The sequence below is a fragment of the Ictidomys tridecemlineatus genome, chromosome Y, assembly GCF_052094955.1.
Source record: "Ictidomys tridecemlineatus isolate mIctTri1 chromosome Y, mIctTri1.hap1, whole genome shotgun sequence".
Taxonomy (NCBI): Eukaryota; Metazoa; Chordata; class Mammalia; order Rodentia; family Sciuridae; genus Ictidomys; species Ictidomys tridecemlineatus.
The window spans coordinates 25,545,096-25,559,076 of record NC_135494.1 but is presented as its reverse complement, the minus strand read 5'-3'; the positions used below and the strand labels follow the sequence as shown (position 1 = coordinate 25,559,076).

Below are 13,981 nucleotides of genomic sequence, written 5' to 3'. Positions count from 1 at the left end.
AAAGATGCCAACATGACTGCCTTGCCCTGACCTTCCCACAGACAGACAATACCCCTGCTGCCAGGAAGAACTCAGGCCCTTAGCCCACACAGGACCTCTTTGCAGACTGGGGTCACTTCCTGAATGGACAAAGGCTTATCCTAATTTCTAGCCCAACACCAGGCATACAGACTCCCTGCAGTGGGACAAGAGTCGGACCTCTCCTCATATACCCTTAGGTACTCACCCCGGTCCGCCTGGCTCTCAGGCACTGCCTGGCTTGATATGCCATCTTCAGTTGTGGCCAGGAGGTGGTATGTTTGATGCTCCAGGTACAAACCAACCAGCAAGAGCCCCATATATGGCAGCAGCTGCTGCAGACTCAGAGAGCCTGGAGGCTGATGGGAAGCCTCGGTGTAGAAGTTAATCCAGGTCCCCAGGAAGGAAGGTGAGGCACTGTGGGGAGGCAGGTGTGGAGTCAGCAAAACCCTGGCCTTGCCTTCGCCATGGCCTCCAGAGAAAACCTCTGACCCTACACTTCTGAACTGTCCCTGGTTCTGAACACACCAGTCCACCTCAGGAAAGACACAGTGGCTGTACAGGCAGGGACAGGACAGGTTGCCACAGGCAAAGAACCTTCAACGAAGGAGCGTTAGATCCATGATATGACCAGCTCTCCCCTCCTCTGGGCAGGCCTGACACTCTTCTTCCTCTTGGCTACGTGCTCTCCAACCTGGAATGCACCTTCCAGGAGTGTCTGTCCTCCTGCCCACTCTTCTCAGGGCTCAAGAGACACCTCCTCCCCTGGCGTGGGCTGCAATGCTACCTCATTCTCTGTGAGCTCTCACTGAGTCCCCCTGAGTAGCGGTGGACCTCTCTTTTCCCATGAGTGCAGACCACATCTCTGTGGCCCTGGGGGAGAACAGGGAGGTGTGGTGTGGGGGGATCTATTGTCCCAGGGGCTTCCCCAGTGGACCATGACTACCTACAACTCCCCGCCATACCCCTCCTACTGTTGAAGCCCCACACCTTACACTGCAGGCAGAACACAGAATTGAGGAGAGCAGTCTTTCCTCAGCCTTCCCAAGTCAAATCACCTTGCAGGTCCCTATTCTGGAAACAGGAGCCCACCCTCTTGACCCCAAGCCCATTCTATGTTGAAGTTGGTCCAGGGGTCCACCATAGTCACTGAAGAGGACAACGTGCAGTTATGCCTCATGGAGTCAGGGATGCAGTCACATGTAGGATATGTACTCATGGCACCTGCGGTTTTAGGCTGACCCCCATGAAAAGGGACACAATGGCGGTCATTTGCACTCCATTTTTCACTGAATTATGAAATGTGACTGGAAACGTGTTTTCACACAGTGGGTGCTTTCTCCATGTTCATCAGTGAATGAGCCCAAACTGCTGATTCCCACATCTCTCTGGGTGTGGGAGCTGCCATGTCCAAAGCCCCTGTCCAGCTATGTCCCAGCTAGGACGCTCTGTCTCACTATGTATACTAACATGTCTTTATTAACCCAAAAGTGCTTTTCCCAAGGCCCGAGTTTTGAGACGCCTCTGGCACAGATCTACATTCTTCAAGAAGCCAATATCACACCAGAAAGACCACCTGGCCTCGCTGAGTCTACCTGGGAATGAGCTCAGTGCACACCATTGAGCTGCGGTGCCAGGTGTGTGGGGACTGCTCCACAGACCTCTGTGGATCAGCTGGAGTCAGGATGGTTTCTCTGCCTAAGAGGGAAAGTTCACTCCCCTTGCAAGGCTGTGGCAGGCATCTCCAGGACTCGTCCCATTCGGGGCTGAAATTCCACTATGAGTGTGGTCCTCTATCTCATTAGGTATCACAAACCTTTGGGTCCCTGAGAGGTACATGGCAGCCCCAAGACCCAGGCATGAGGGGGCTACACACTTGGGCTTGGTGGTCTGGTGCTTACCTTGGGAACAAGAGATCCAGCACCTGCTGGGTGGGGATGGAATCCCAGGAGATTAACCCCATGTTGCTGCTGAAATGTAGGTTCCTCCCACAAATGACAGGCAGGAGCTCATTCCTAAGCTGGTCCTGCCTGTAAGGTTCAAGGCTAGGTACCCTGAAGGGCTCCTCCGTGTTCTCATCATTTTCACCCTGGGTTGGGACCAAGAATGGTGGGTTCAAAATGGAAATGGTGACAAACCGAAAAATGAGTTGTGCCAGTACACTAGAGTCAAAGCACAATGGGACAGTTCCCATCAGTACAAACACACACACACACACACACACACACACACACACACACACACACAGTCAGAATAGGAGTCCTGGGCCATTCATCAGGGATCAGACTAGAGGGCCTGCTGGGCTCACCTGCCCTGTGCTACTCACTGTTACTCTTGAGCTCCTCTGCGACAATTGCCAGAGGATCTGGCGTCTAAGTTGAAGCCTCATCCAGTGCATCCACAAAAGGGCTAGTTGGCCCCCCTGAGATTCCTCGGAGCCTGAGGCTCGGCATTGTTTGCAAGGACAGGGGAACATCCTTCTCACTCCAGTTTCTCCAACCAAATGAGCTCGGTCAGTTAAGTGGGTGCCTGGATACCAGGGTTCCATGTTCTGTTTGATCCATTGTCAAGGCAATGATGTCATTTCCTGTGCCCATACCTGAGCCTCTTTTCACATAAGATCACTTTCAAAAGCCCTATGGGCTGCTGATTTCTCCTCCATGCCTACCCATCTCAGGTGCACAGGTGTTCACCAACAACTACCCAAACATGCCCACCAGCATCTGCCCTGCTTGGTGCCACTAGAGTTCCAGCTAGGAGCCTTCAAAAATGCATTCACAACCAGTCCTTCCCTCTCAGCAGCCTTTGGACCCTGGTCCCATCATTGTGCAACTCATGGTGTGCCCAGTCTTTTCTGGAAAGTAGGGTAGCATCTAATCAGGGATTGGTGTCTCTGATTCATACATAGCATATGGTTTCTATGAAATCCAGTGAGGGAGCAGGAGTAACGAAGCTGATTGCACAGATGACCTCAGGGAATACTGACAGGCCAAATGAAAAATATGTTCCAGCTAACCATTGGTATTTGGGCTTCTCAGCCCAGTCCTGTTTTTAAAAAAGGTGCAGATGGGCAGTGTTCATTTAAAAAAATGTCTACCATTTAAAAGTGGGTAATTTAAATGGCATCTAGTTACACATCTGCTAGAATGGTCTGGCAACATATGAATTTCATTCTAACAACAACAACAAAACATAGAAAAAAACATAGACATAAAGATAAAAACTTGTCTTCACCAGGATGCCTAGAAATAGGTTTTATTTGGCTCATGCAAATATCTTTCAATAGAACTTCTAATTTCTGAATGAACTCATTCAATTTTATAATGTCTGAAACCCTCTGTGAGCATGGGAAGCACTGCTGACAAGACACCAGAGGGCCAGAGCACTTGTGCCCCCTACAGGGGTGTCTCTTGGCTATCACCAAAGACCGTTCCCCTCCCGGGGCAGCTGAGAGCAAGCTGGGCCTTGGAGCAAGGATTAGTGTTTAGGTATAGACTATGCAAGCAAAGGACAATGTCTTTAATAAAACTAAAATTAAAAAGTCACATTGAAAAATTTTTAAAAAGAAGAAGAAAATAAGGTCAAGTAGAGGAATGGGCAGAGGCATCCAGAGGAAGCCCATTTCACAGGAGAAAATCCCCCAGTGAAAAGCATCAGAATAGATACCAAGAAAAATACCAACAAAAACAGTGTGCTCCCACTATGTATCTACTCCACATGCAAAAGTTAGAAAGCTAGATAATACAATCCTGGCCACAGGTAGAGCTATTCAGAAGAGCCACCTGGCAGTGCTTAGTCAAAGAAGTAAACATGCACACTTTGATCTAGAAATGCAACCTGTGTGTAAACCAGGTGGTGCTTAAGCAGTTTCACAAGGGGACATGCACAGGGAAATTTATCCTCAGGTTCCTTATAGAGTTGTCTGTGCTTACAGAAGGTTGAGGGCTGTCAGGGTGCCCACAATTGGGAAAGTGAAATGCTTAAAAGGTAATGGATGCCAACCTGGATATATTAATAGAAATCAATGAAAAACAATAGATTTACATGACAGTAAAATCCCTGAGTTCAAGTTCTTGCTAGCCTACCTACCAACAATCATGCTTGGTTAAGACACTGACATACTTCAAGGCAAAAAAAGGAGAAAATATAATGTCATTATTACTTTTCTTAAAAGCAAATAAGGAAATGGTAATATTTACCCAGCCATGACCTGTTATGCATAATATGTGAGATTATTGTGGACATGTTGGTAAATGATGATCTACTCAGATACGTTCCGTGACTCACCAAATGCAAAGGTCCATGAAGAATTACCGTCTCCACACATGAATTCATCGTCAAAAGCCTTGAGACAACAGGGGCTTCACAAAATGGCTTCTTGGCCAACTTGATGAGTGCGTCCTCGGACAATGCTTCCACCTGAAAGATGTCACCAACTTGTTCTCATTCACATTTCCACAGTGCCACAAAAAAGAAACAAAGTCTGATACTCTATTGAGTGAATCCTCAAGTGGACCAAACACCATACTTCCTTCCATATTTTAGAATTAACAAATGCAACTTCAACTCAATAACTTGCATTAGGCAACATGCAACCACAACCTTCCCCTGAGCCAGGGAAGCTGACCCCTCTCTGAATTCAGGAGGTCCTGGCCCCACCAGCATAAACACGAAGTTGACACAAACCTGGCACTTTGATTCTGTGAATTATGGTCAGGACTGATGAGTCAGCTTTGTTGGGATAACTGCTAAAGGAGGACTGTGTATCCCTTAATTTTCTAGCCGATGGCCTCTGGAAAAAGCCATTTATCCTGGTTTAAGGCCTTCCTTTTAACGTGTGCGGCCTATTCTCAGTCATAGTGGCCTCTTGTTTTCTTTACATTTAATGTTTCATAACAGCAAATGGCTCCGAAGCCCCTGAGACAGGTGAATGTCCCTGTTAGCTGCCTGCATTTGGAATTTATCAAAGATCTTTACACGGAGACTCTTTTCTGTCAATTCCAATCTTGAATCACAGAAGTACTCCTCACAGGGGAGGACACTAGGGTGGCCTCTCCATGCTGTCCCCTACCTGTGCGTATGGCAGGCTCCCCGGGGCACCTGAACACCTGGGGCAGCTGTGCAGGAGCTGAGAGGGGGAGCTGAAGCGGGGCTGGCAGGCTGGCTTGTTCACCCACTTTGTCTCCAAACTTAGGAAGCTAGACCTGGAAGGTGTGCATGGGGAGTAGGTTTTCTGAAGCTCTCTTATTTAAGGCTGTGATTTTTCCTGGGGACATCCTGGACCAAATCCTAACCACCTCCCTGCCCCCTGATTCTGCCTCAGCTTTCATCTGACCCAGGTGCTGCCCCCTAGGGGAGCCTGGGGAAGCTGGACCTCTCTCCCTCCTTGGTTCCTCTTGGGAAAAGAAGGCTGCACCAGGGTAGCAGAGGCAGATGAATTCCAGCTCTGCTAGAACCTTCCTGGGTGAGGAGTGGTGTGTGTTGGGGATGCTGAGAAATAAAGTCTCTCCTGTAGGGCCCTAAAGAGGATCGCACTCGTTTCGCTGAAATGCGGGTGACAGGGTCTCTCTCTCCCCCCAAGGCAGGATCTTTGTCTGGGTTTATAATGTCGTCATTCAAATCAACGCCATGTTAATTGCCCTGGATGAGAAGAACCCCTTCATCTCCTAGCCGAGTGGCTTTTCCTTTCTCTGTAGTTCTTGAGATCCTCCTGAAGTTGTACACACATGAGCCCAGAGCCTATTTTGAAAGGAAGCAGTTCTGGAACTGGTGAGTGTGTGTCCTAGGGAGGGGACAGGGGACTTCCTGTCACAGTTCAGAGACATGGCTGCAGGTCTCCAAGCTCCACCTGTGTAGAGGCATCTTATAACGAGCTCTTGGAGGGGAACCCTCTGTGTGGGTAAAGGCCGAACTTCCCAAAGTCAATTTGAACTGTCTAATTAAAATGAGAACCACAGACCTTGACATCCTGGAGTTGGGAAGGATCTTTAAAAGAAGGAAGCCCAATGTTTTTCTCTACTTTCTCACAATACTTCTTTTTTTAAAAAAAATTTTTGTTCTTTTTAGTTATAAATGACAGTACAGTGTATTTGGACCTATACATACATGGAGTATAATCTCCCATTCTTGTGGTTGAACTTGGTGGTATGGAGTTCCACTGGTCATGTATGCATATATGAACTTAGGAAAGTTACGTCCGATTCCTTCTACTGTCTTTCCCATTCCCAGCCCCTCCCTTCCCCCCACTCTGCCCTGTCCAACCTGGTGATCCACCCCTATCCCACCTATGGTCACTCACAATACTTCTGACACCAAGTATGTGTTATTTTTTCTCACACCTACCAACTGTCCAACTCTCTGGTCATCAATTTTGTGTCCTGCAATTCAATCAAATTTGGATACAATTTGTCCACAGTTAGCATCAAATACCACAGGTTGAGGGCTGAGCCAAGACTGAGGACAGTCCCCAAGGCTGTCCTCTCTCCAGACACCAACTGCATGTCCACATTAACACCTGTGCTGCTGACTGATCGCCTATAAATCAGAGGTGACCAGAAAAACACTTTGGTTACTAGATTTCTGGTTGTTGTACAAGGGTACAGCTCAGGTCAGCCAGACTGAGAGGTACAGGGTGCAGGAAAAGGGGTGGGCAGCTCCCATACCCTCTCCAGGTGCGCCCTTCCATGCCCCTCAGTAACCCAGAAGCTCCCCCAACACTATTGGTTTTTTTGTGGAGGCTTCGTTATGTGTGCATGACGGATTACACATTGGCCATTGGTCATCGACCCAATCTTCAGCCCCTCTGCCCTCCCCAGAGGTAGGGGGCAAGGATGAGGGTGGGGCTGGAAGTTCTAGCTCTCTGATCCCCTGGTAGGTTCCCCTGTGGATTCACATACCCATCCTGAGGGGCTTTCCCAGGGCGACCTCATTAAGCTCAGGTGGGGTTGAAAAAGGGCTTGTGATGAATAGCAAAGGATGCTCCTTCCACCTCTGTCATTTATCACTGGAGGGACAGGGCTCTTAGGCGTTCAGGTCATGAGACTAGGGATGAAGGCCAGGCATCCTAGAACATCATGGCCAAGGAGGCATTTCCTTTGGCAGCTTCCTTGGCCCGCTCCCTAACCTCACTGTCAGAAACTCAGCCTGTGTGGCTGGCCAGCGGGCTGTTGGCTAGCCATCCCCTGGGCGGTGGACATGTCTCCCACGAGCCTTCCCTTCTCCAGGCCGCTGGTCTCCACCCTCAGCCCTGGTGCTATGTGCCAGCCAGTGCGTCTTGAGCTGCTGTGTGTCGAGCTCTGCAGGGCACAGAGATGCAAGCCGCAGGCTGACTTTGGTGGTGCACAGCTAGGCGGGGTCTGACCCCAGTGACCACTGCTCTTAGTGCCAGGAAACTTCTCCCGAAGTGCACGTGGCTGGGGGGGGGGACCTGGTCGGTGTTTTCTTCTCCTTTAGCACCACTGTCAGGAAAGTCATGGCACGATGAATTCTACTTCCATTAAGTCGTAATGCACATAGTAAAATTAATACCAGGAAAGACCTACTGTGCATTCTGCAAGTATTCTTCACCGGATGGGCACAGTGGTGCACGCCTGTGGTCCCAGTGTCTTGGGAAGCCGAGGCAGGAGGATGGTGAGTTCAAAGCCAATCTCAGCAACTTAGCAAGGCCCTAAGAAACTCAGCGAGACCCTGTCTCTAAATAAAATATGGAGAAAAAAAAAGAGGCTGAGGATGTGGCTCAGTGGTAAAGCACCCGTGGTTTAATTTCTGGTGCCCAAAAAATAGAAAAATAAAAATGTTCTTCACGAGTATAGACTTTTGTGGAAGGCGAAGTGATGTGGGTTAGTGATTCCTGCATCTCTGCAGGTGACTCAGAGCAGCCAATGGATGATCATGGGATGGTTCAAGCCTAGTGTTTCTTGCTTCCCATGCAGTGACCTAAAAGTTCCAGAAATGAATTTTAGCACTGGCTAGTTATCTCACATAAGTTGTTGGTTCAGTTTTCTGGGGACCCATCAGAGCCTGAGCTTGACATGCCTCTCACTTGATTCTTAATGGACTTTGCTTTTGCCATTAGGTTTGACACGCTGATCATAATCGCAGCCTGATGGCCACGGTGGCTGATGCCACCATTCAGTCAGGTCAGTGCCCCCAGCTCTAGGCTTCACGGAGGATCAGGTGCTTACTCAGTTCTCTGTTGAAAATCCACCCTGCACTGTGGAGATTTGGGGGCCAGGAAGGGGGACACCAGAAAATTATTAAAAGTGTTCTGTATTCAGGTTGGAGATGTGGTTCAGTGATAGAGCACTAATCTGGGGTTGAGTCGCTCATAAAATAGTGGTGATTTGCAGATGGCCGTGCATGGCCTCCCGATGCTTTGAACCTTCTCTGGATTTTTTACAAGCCCCAATGTGTGTAAACGCTACGTAAATAGTCCCTGCCCTGAGTTCTGCTTAGGGAGAGACAAGATGTTTTTCTGAGTACTTTCCGTCTGCAGTTTTGAAGTCCATGGAAGAGAACCTGCAGAGGTGGAGAGGGGCTGCCAGGGACCACGGGCATCCCTCTCAGGGAGCTGGTTGGTTAGGGGCACACCCACTGACCACACCCTCTCCTTTCCCCTGGTTTTTCCCACCATCATGGAGCACCCCACCACCAGGGCAGGAGGAGGAAAAGGTGCCTATGGCCTCGCCCCGCCTGCCCCGCAAGGAGCCCGAGCAGGGAGCGGCAGGGACTCTCTTGGGCTTTGTGCATGGACAGGCGTTCATTCCCAGTGGGCAGAAGCAGGCAAGGGTCACCCACTCTCACTGGAAGACTGGAGAGGGGCAGGAGCCCAGGGATGGGGCTGCCCGAGCGGGAGGCGAGAAGGAGCTCCGAGCAGAGACAGCGTGCGCGGGTGCTGGCCCCTGCTCCTGCCCCCAGACTCCCACCTTCATCCTTGGAGTTGAGGTGTCTCCCGTGGCAGAGGCAAGGAAGGGAGCAGGAAACCCGAGTCACCCATCTTGGTGTCACGCCTGCTGTGTCCCCAAACTGAGCAGAGAAGGAATGAGACGCTGGGGAGGGGCGGATGGGGCACCCCAAGGGCTCCATCGCCACCTGGTGCTGGGTGCTCCCCCTGGCCCAGTTTTGACTGCCCCAGAGGCCCAGGAGAGCTCTCCTGCCTGTTGGACAAGGAGGCCAGCGTTGGGCCTGAGAGGACAGACATCCCATCCTCTGGATGTCAGACCCTGGACACGGAGGACGGGGGGAGCTGTCACAAAGGCCAGGGCTGCTGGAGGCCCACCACCAGGGTGGGACCTGCAATGTCGCCCACCCCCAGCCCACCAGGACGTGGGGACTCCCAGCATGAGATGTCATGACCCCCGACCCCTGGAACCCCACGTTACCTGTGTTGGTGGCAGACTGGGTGGCCCCAGGCACCGGCCGGGCTGCCTCTGTGGGGCATTCTGTGGCCATCCTCAACAAGCCAGCAGACCACCATGCAGAGGGCATCGAGGGCAGCAAATGCCACCAACTGGCATTGGAACAAACCTCTACAGGAACACGACCCCTGGTCAGTGGTCACAGGGCACTGGGTCCCCTCCCACCAGCATGAGGCCTGAGCCCCCTACCCCACCCACAGGAGCCCACACCCCAGGGACACTTCCAGGCTCCAAGCAGACCCTCCCCTTGATCCCTGGTCTGGGTGCCCAGCGCTGTCCTATGCTTTCTTGTCCACCTCTGCCCGCTGCCCGGGCTCCTTCCCAGCTGCCTGTGTGGGTCTCATCTTGGTCAGAAACCACCTCCCTGGACATGGGAGGGGGACCTCCGTTCAGACGGTCCCAGGAGGAATCAGCACATTGCCGTGCCACAGAGAGGGCCACTTCCAGGGTGAGCCTTAGCAGGGACTGGACCAGCAAATCAAGGTGACAGCAGTGTGCCAGCCGGTCCCCAGGAAAAGCTGGTGGGCAGTTCCCCTCCTGGGGCTCTGGCTGGGGCTGATGCTGTGGGAAGGAGGCGAGCCTGAGAGAGTGCAGCCGAGAAATGCTCACTCTACAGAAATGCTCTCAGGGCCTCCCACAGAGGGGCAGGCAGTGGACCAAGAGGACACTGACACAGGACTGGTGCAGCCCTTGATGGAAATAGTTCAGGAGAGAGGCCAGGGGACCTGTCACAATGGGGAAGGAGAGGGTGAGGCCACAGAAAAGAGAGAAGCAATACAGAGGAGGAGGGGAGGGGCCTAGGATCCGGGCAACGGGTGCCTGGGCTGGAGCTGCTGGCCGTCCTGGACAGAGTGGGCCGACAGCTCCACCTCACACCTCAGAATGGGCCTCATTGGGAAATAGGTTCTTTGCAGGTGAATTAGTCAAAATGGAGTCATCTTTGATATCGGGGGACGCAGCTGTTCTCACTGCCGTCCTATGAGAAAAGGAGGGACACACAGGGAGGAGGTGGCCTGTGGAGACCGACACAGAGACTGGGGTGAGGTGGCCACAAGCCCAGGGCTACCTGGGCCACGGGGAGCTGCGGGGAGGATGAGCTCTCTCAGCCACGGTGACCTGTGGCAGCAGAGCTGGGAGGGGACAAACGTGTCTATATGAAGCCACCTGGTGTCTGGTCATGTTTATACAGATGACCCTGCGGGAGGTGTGTGTGGAATGGAAGGTGCGGGGAGGAGCGGGAAACGTGGAGGGGGAAGTGAGGCAGAGGGACTGTTTTGCAGATGAGTCTTGACTGTCAGGGAGACAGAGGGAGAGAGACAGGCCGCGGGGCCCCCAAACATGACCAGGTGAAGGGGACACTGATGCTTTACAGACAGAAAGACTCTCATTCATTCATTCAACAAACAAAGTGCACCTACTAAGTGCCAGAAACTGATCCGGGCTACAGGGGTCAATAAGAACACAAGCCCTGGCCTCCTGGCATTTATTTTTTGCATTACAGATAGATAATAAATACAAACGAATTCAAAAAGTTAAAACAAGTTAAAGACCAAGGAGCATTGGGCAGAGGGGAGGAGGGATTGGATGCTGGTGAACTCATGGACTTCGACACAGTATGTCCCAAGGCCCCTTGTCAGCTGCGGCTCCATGGCCCCTGGCCCAGGGTCGGCCTGGTCTCTGAGGTTCTTCCACATGACACAACATGCCATGGCCACAGGGACTCCTGGTCCTCCCAGGGTCTTGCTGGGCTCTGCTTCCTCCCCACTGAGGACACCAGGGGTCGGGGGCCACCAAGCTGTCCACTGGCCTTGCCGAGGCCCTCAGCCTTCCAGGCTGGTGGCCAGCCTGCCTCTGCCTCCTGGCTCCGTGCTGCACCTCTGAGGCCAAGTGACCACCTGCTCTGGCACCTGGTTCTCCCTGTTCCCTGAGCCAGGAGCATGGCCCCAGGCTGGCCCCCCAGAGGCCGCAGCAGACAGCACCTGGGCACGTGAACATGGGTGAGGACCCAGGTAGCCGAGGTTCCAAGGCCACGGCCCAGGAGTCCCCGAGGTCTTCACCCAACACAGAGCCAGAGTGGTCCCCGCGCCCCAGCACCTGCAGGCAAGAGAACCTGCGCCTCACGCCCCACCCAGCAGCTGCCCTGTCCCCAGCTGGCCTGGGGACCCCTCGTCCTGCCTTGTCCTGCCTCGTCCTGCTGCCTGTGCCCAGAAAGGAGGCGGGAGAGCTCCTGGCAGCCACACGTGCTGGGCACTGGACCCCTCCAGCTCGCTGCTGTGCTCCCGTGACCCCTGGGTGTTAGGAGCTGGGCGAGGACACAGAGGGCCACCTGGCTGCTCCTGCCCCGTCCTGGCAGCTGCTGGAAGGATCAGTGGATGCGACATGACCTTGAGTGCTGAAGGACACCAGAGGTGGCAGGGGCATCCTCGGCTGGGGTGAGTGCTCGGTGGCCCTGGTCCTCACCCACATGAGCCCGTGAGGGTGGACGCCAGCTCCAGGGGCCACATCTCCTGGACAGCCTGTGTTGCCACCAGGCCTTGCCCACTTTGTGTGCCCAGGGGGCTGGGGCAGAGGTGGCCTTGGGAAAAGACCCCACACACAGATGTGTTGGGGGGACAGGAGTGTCGCAGGGCAGGGTCAGTCCAAGGCTCCTGCAGCTCCAGGTCCTCCTACTGAGACCTTCTTCCTGCCTGTCCCCAGGGACCCAAAGCTGGCCCTTCACCCCGGGGACCCCAGCATCATCCTCCCTCCATTCACACGGAGTCCAGTGGACATTCCCCTAGGGCTCTCAGACCTGCCCCATTGCACTGGGTGCTGGGTGGCATCCCTGTGCCCGCTCTCCTGTGATGCCCTCGGAAGCGTCCCCCACCTCCATGCTGGCCCATTCCTGACCCCACAGCTCCCTACCATGTGGTCCCTCCTCCTGCACCCCAAAGCTCCCCACTGTGCACCCCTCCTGCACCCTACAGCTCCCCACTGTGCACCCCCTCCTGCACCCCACAGCTCCCCACTTGCACCCCCCTCCTGCACCACACAGCTCCCCACTGTGCAGCTCCCCGCCTGCACCCCACAGCACCCCACTTACACACCTCTCCTGCACCACACAACTCCCCACTGTGGGAACAGGGACTGCAGAGGTCCCCACACCTGGCCCACAGCCCTGCTCAGAGGCTGGCAGGAGCAACTGTAAGTTCCCATTTGAGTCCAGGCCAAGACCCCGTCCCCTCACTGTCCTTGAGCCTGCCTGGTGCTGCCGTGGGTAAGGGTCCCCCACCAGCCATTGACCAGTTGCACACGTGCAGATCCGTGTGGTCTGAGCTCTCTGCAGGGTGACCTCTGCCTCCCAGCACCTCCCTCGCCGCCTGGGCTGACCCCCTCTGGAGACGCAGGGCCATGTGTTGCCATAACAACCCTCCCGCTCCAGGAGGTCCTTGTGCAGCTCTCCTCTGGGGACTCTGCGGAGTGGCTTCCGTGAAGGAGACTGGAGGCCAGACCCTGCCCTCTGTTCACCCGAGAGAGGGCCAGCAGTGCCCTGGGCCTTCTGGGCACTGGTCAGCACTCAGCTGGGCCACTGGCGCTGGGCTCAGGCATCTGCACGTCCACTGAGGACATTGCGCCATAAAGCCTGGGGGAGAGAAGCGAGCCCAGGGCCCTTTCTCCTGGGAGCCCAAAGCCCCCCAGGGTGGGGTCGTGGCCCTGGGGTGTAGACCCAGGCCTGCTCTTGGTGGTGGTCCTCGGATCTTGGGTGGGCACCCTGCCCGTAGATTAGATGTGACTTGAGCATGTCCCCAAGGGCTCATGTGTCAGGAGTGGCCCTCAGCATGGGGATGTTGGGAGGTGGGATCTGTGGAGGACAAACCAAGGACAATGACAGGAAGAAGCAAGGCTGCTGTCCAGTGAGCCCCTGGTGGTAGGGCAGCCAGTCCCCTGAAGGTCCTCTGACCCCGTCTCAGGAGGCAGCCTCTTCCTCTCTTACATGGCCCCTGTCGTGCCACCGTCTGCCACCGGCTCCTCCCCAGAGGCCCAACTGGTGCCCCCCACTCCATCTCGGATGCGGAACCTCCAGATCCAGGAGTGAAATGAAGCTTGATTCGTCGCGACCTCCGCCTGCCAGGGTGACTCACCCAGGAAACGGTGATGACCAGCTCAGCTCTCCAGGGGCCACAGCCATTCAGCTCCCAGAACCCGGGATCGCTGGGAGAAGCTCACACGTCCGCCATATGCCGGGGGAGGCTCAGGGTGTGAGAAAGACTGGGTCTAGGTCAGGAGGGGCCCCGGAGGACCCTCCCCTGCTGCAGCTCAAAGCCCCAGAAAACAGGGGACGATGCTCGGGCTTCCTTGTCCTGCAGAATCCTGTGGACAGGACGCATAACTCTGGACAATCCCAAGGACACAGAAGTCTCTCTCCACGCACGTAGCCTTCCTGCCCCAGGGATAAGGCCCCGGAAATACATTTACTCTGGGAAACCCTCTTTTGGCAGCTGGGTCTAGTCAACCCTGACTTTCAAACAGGGGCTGTTAAATGCCAATCGCTTTGATTTTACATTTAA

The 13,981-nt window shown here is 54.1% G+C and overlaps 1 long non-coding RNA gene across 1 annotated transcript; it reads right to left on the bottom strand.

The window, feature by feature from the left end:
- Positions 1 to 258: 258 nt before the first annotated feature.
- Positions 259 to 13,617, bottom strand: LOC144371872 (uncharacterized). Its single transcript, XR_013431973.1, has 5 exons — positions 13,556 to 13,617; positions 9,399 to 9,543; positions 4,306 to 4,437; positions 1,920 to 2,107; positions 259 to 435 (listed from the first exon to the last, which is right to left on the bottom strand). It is a non-coding gene; the product is annotated as an uncharacterized LOC144371872 (long non-coding RNA).
- Positions 13,618 to 13,981: the final 364 nt, after the last annotated feature.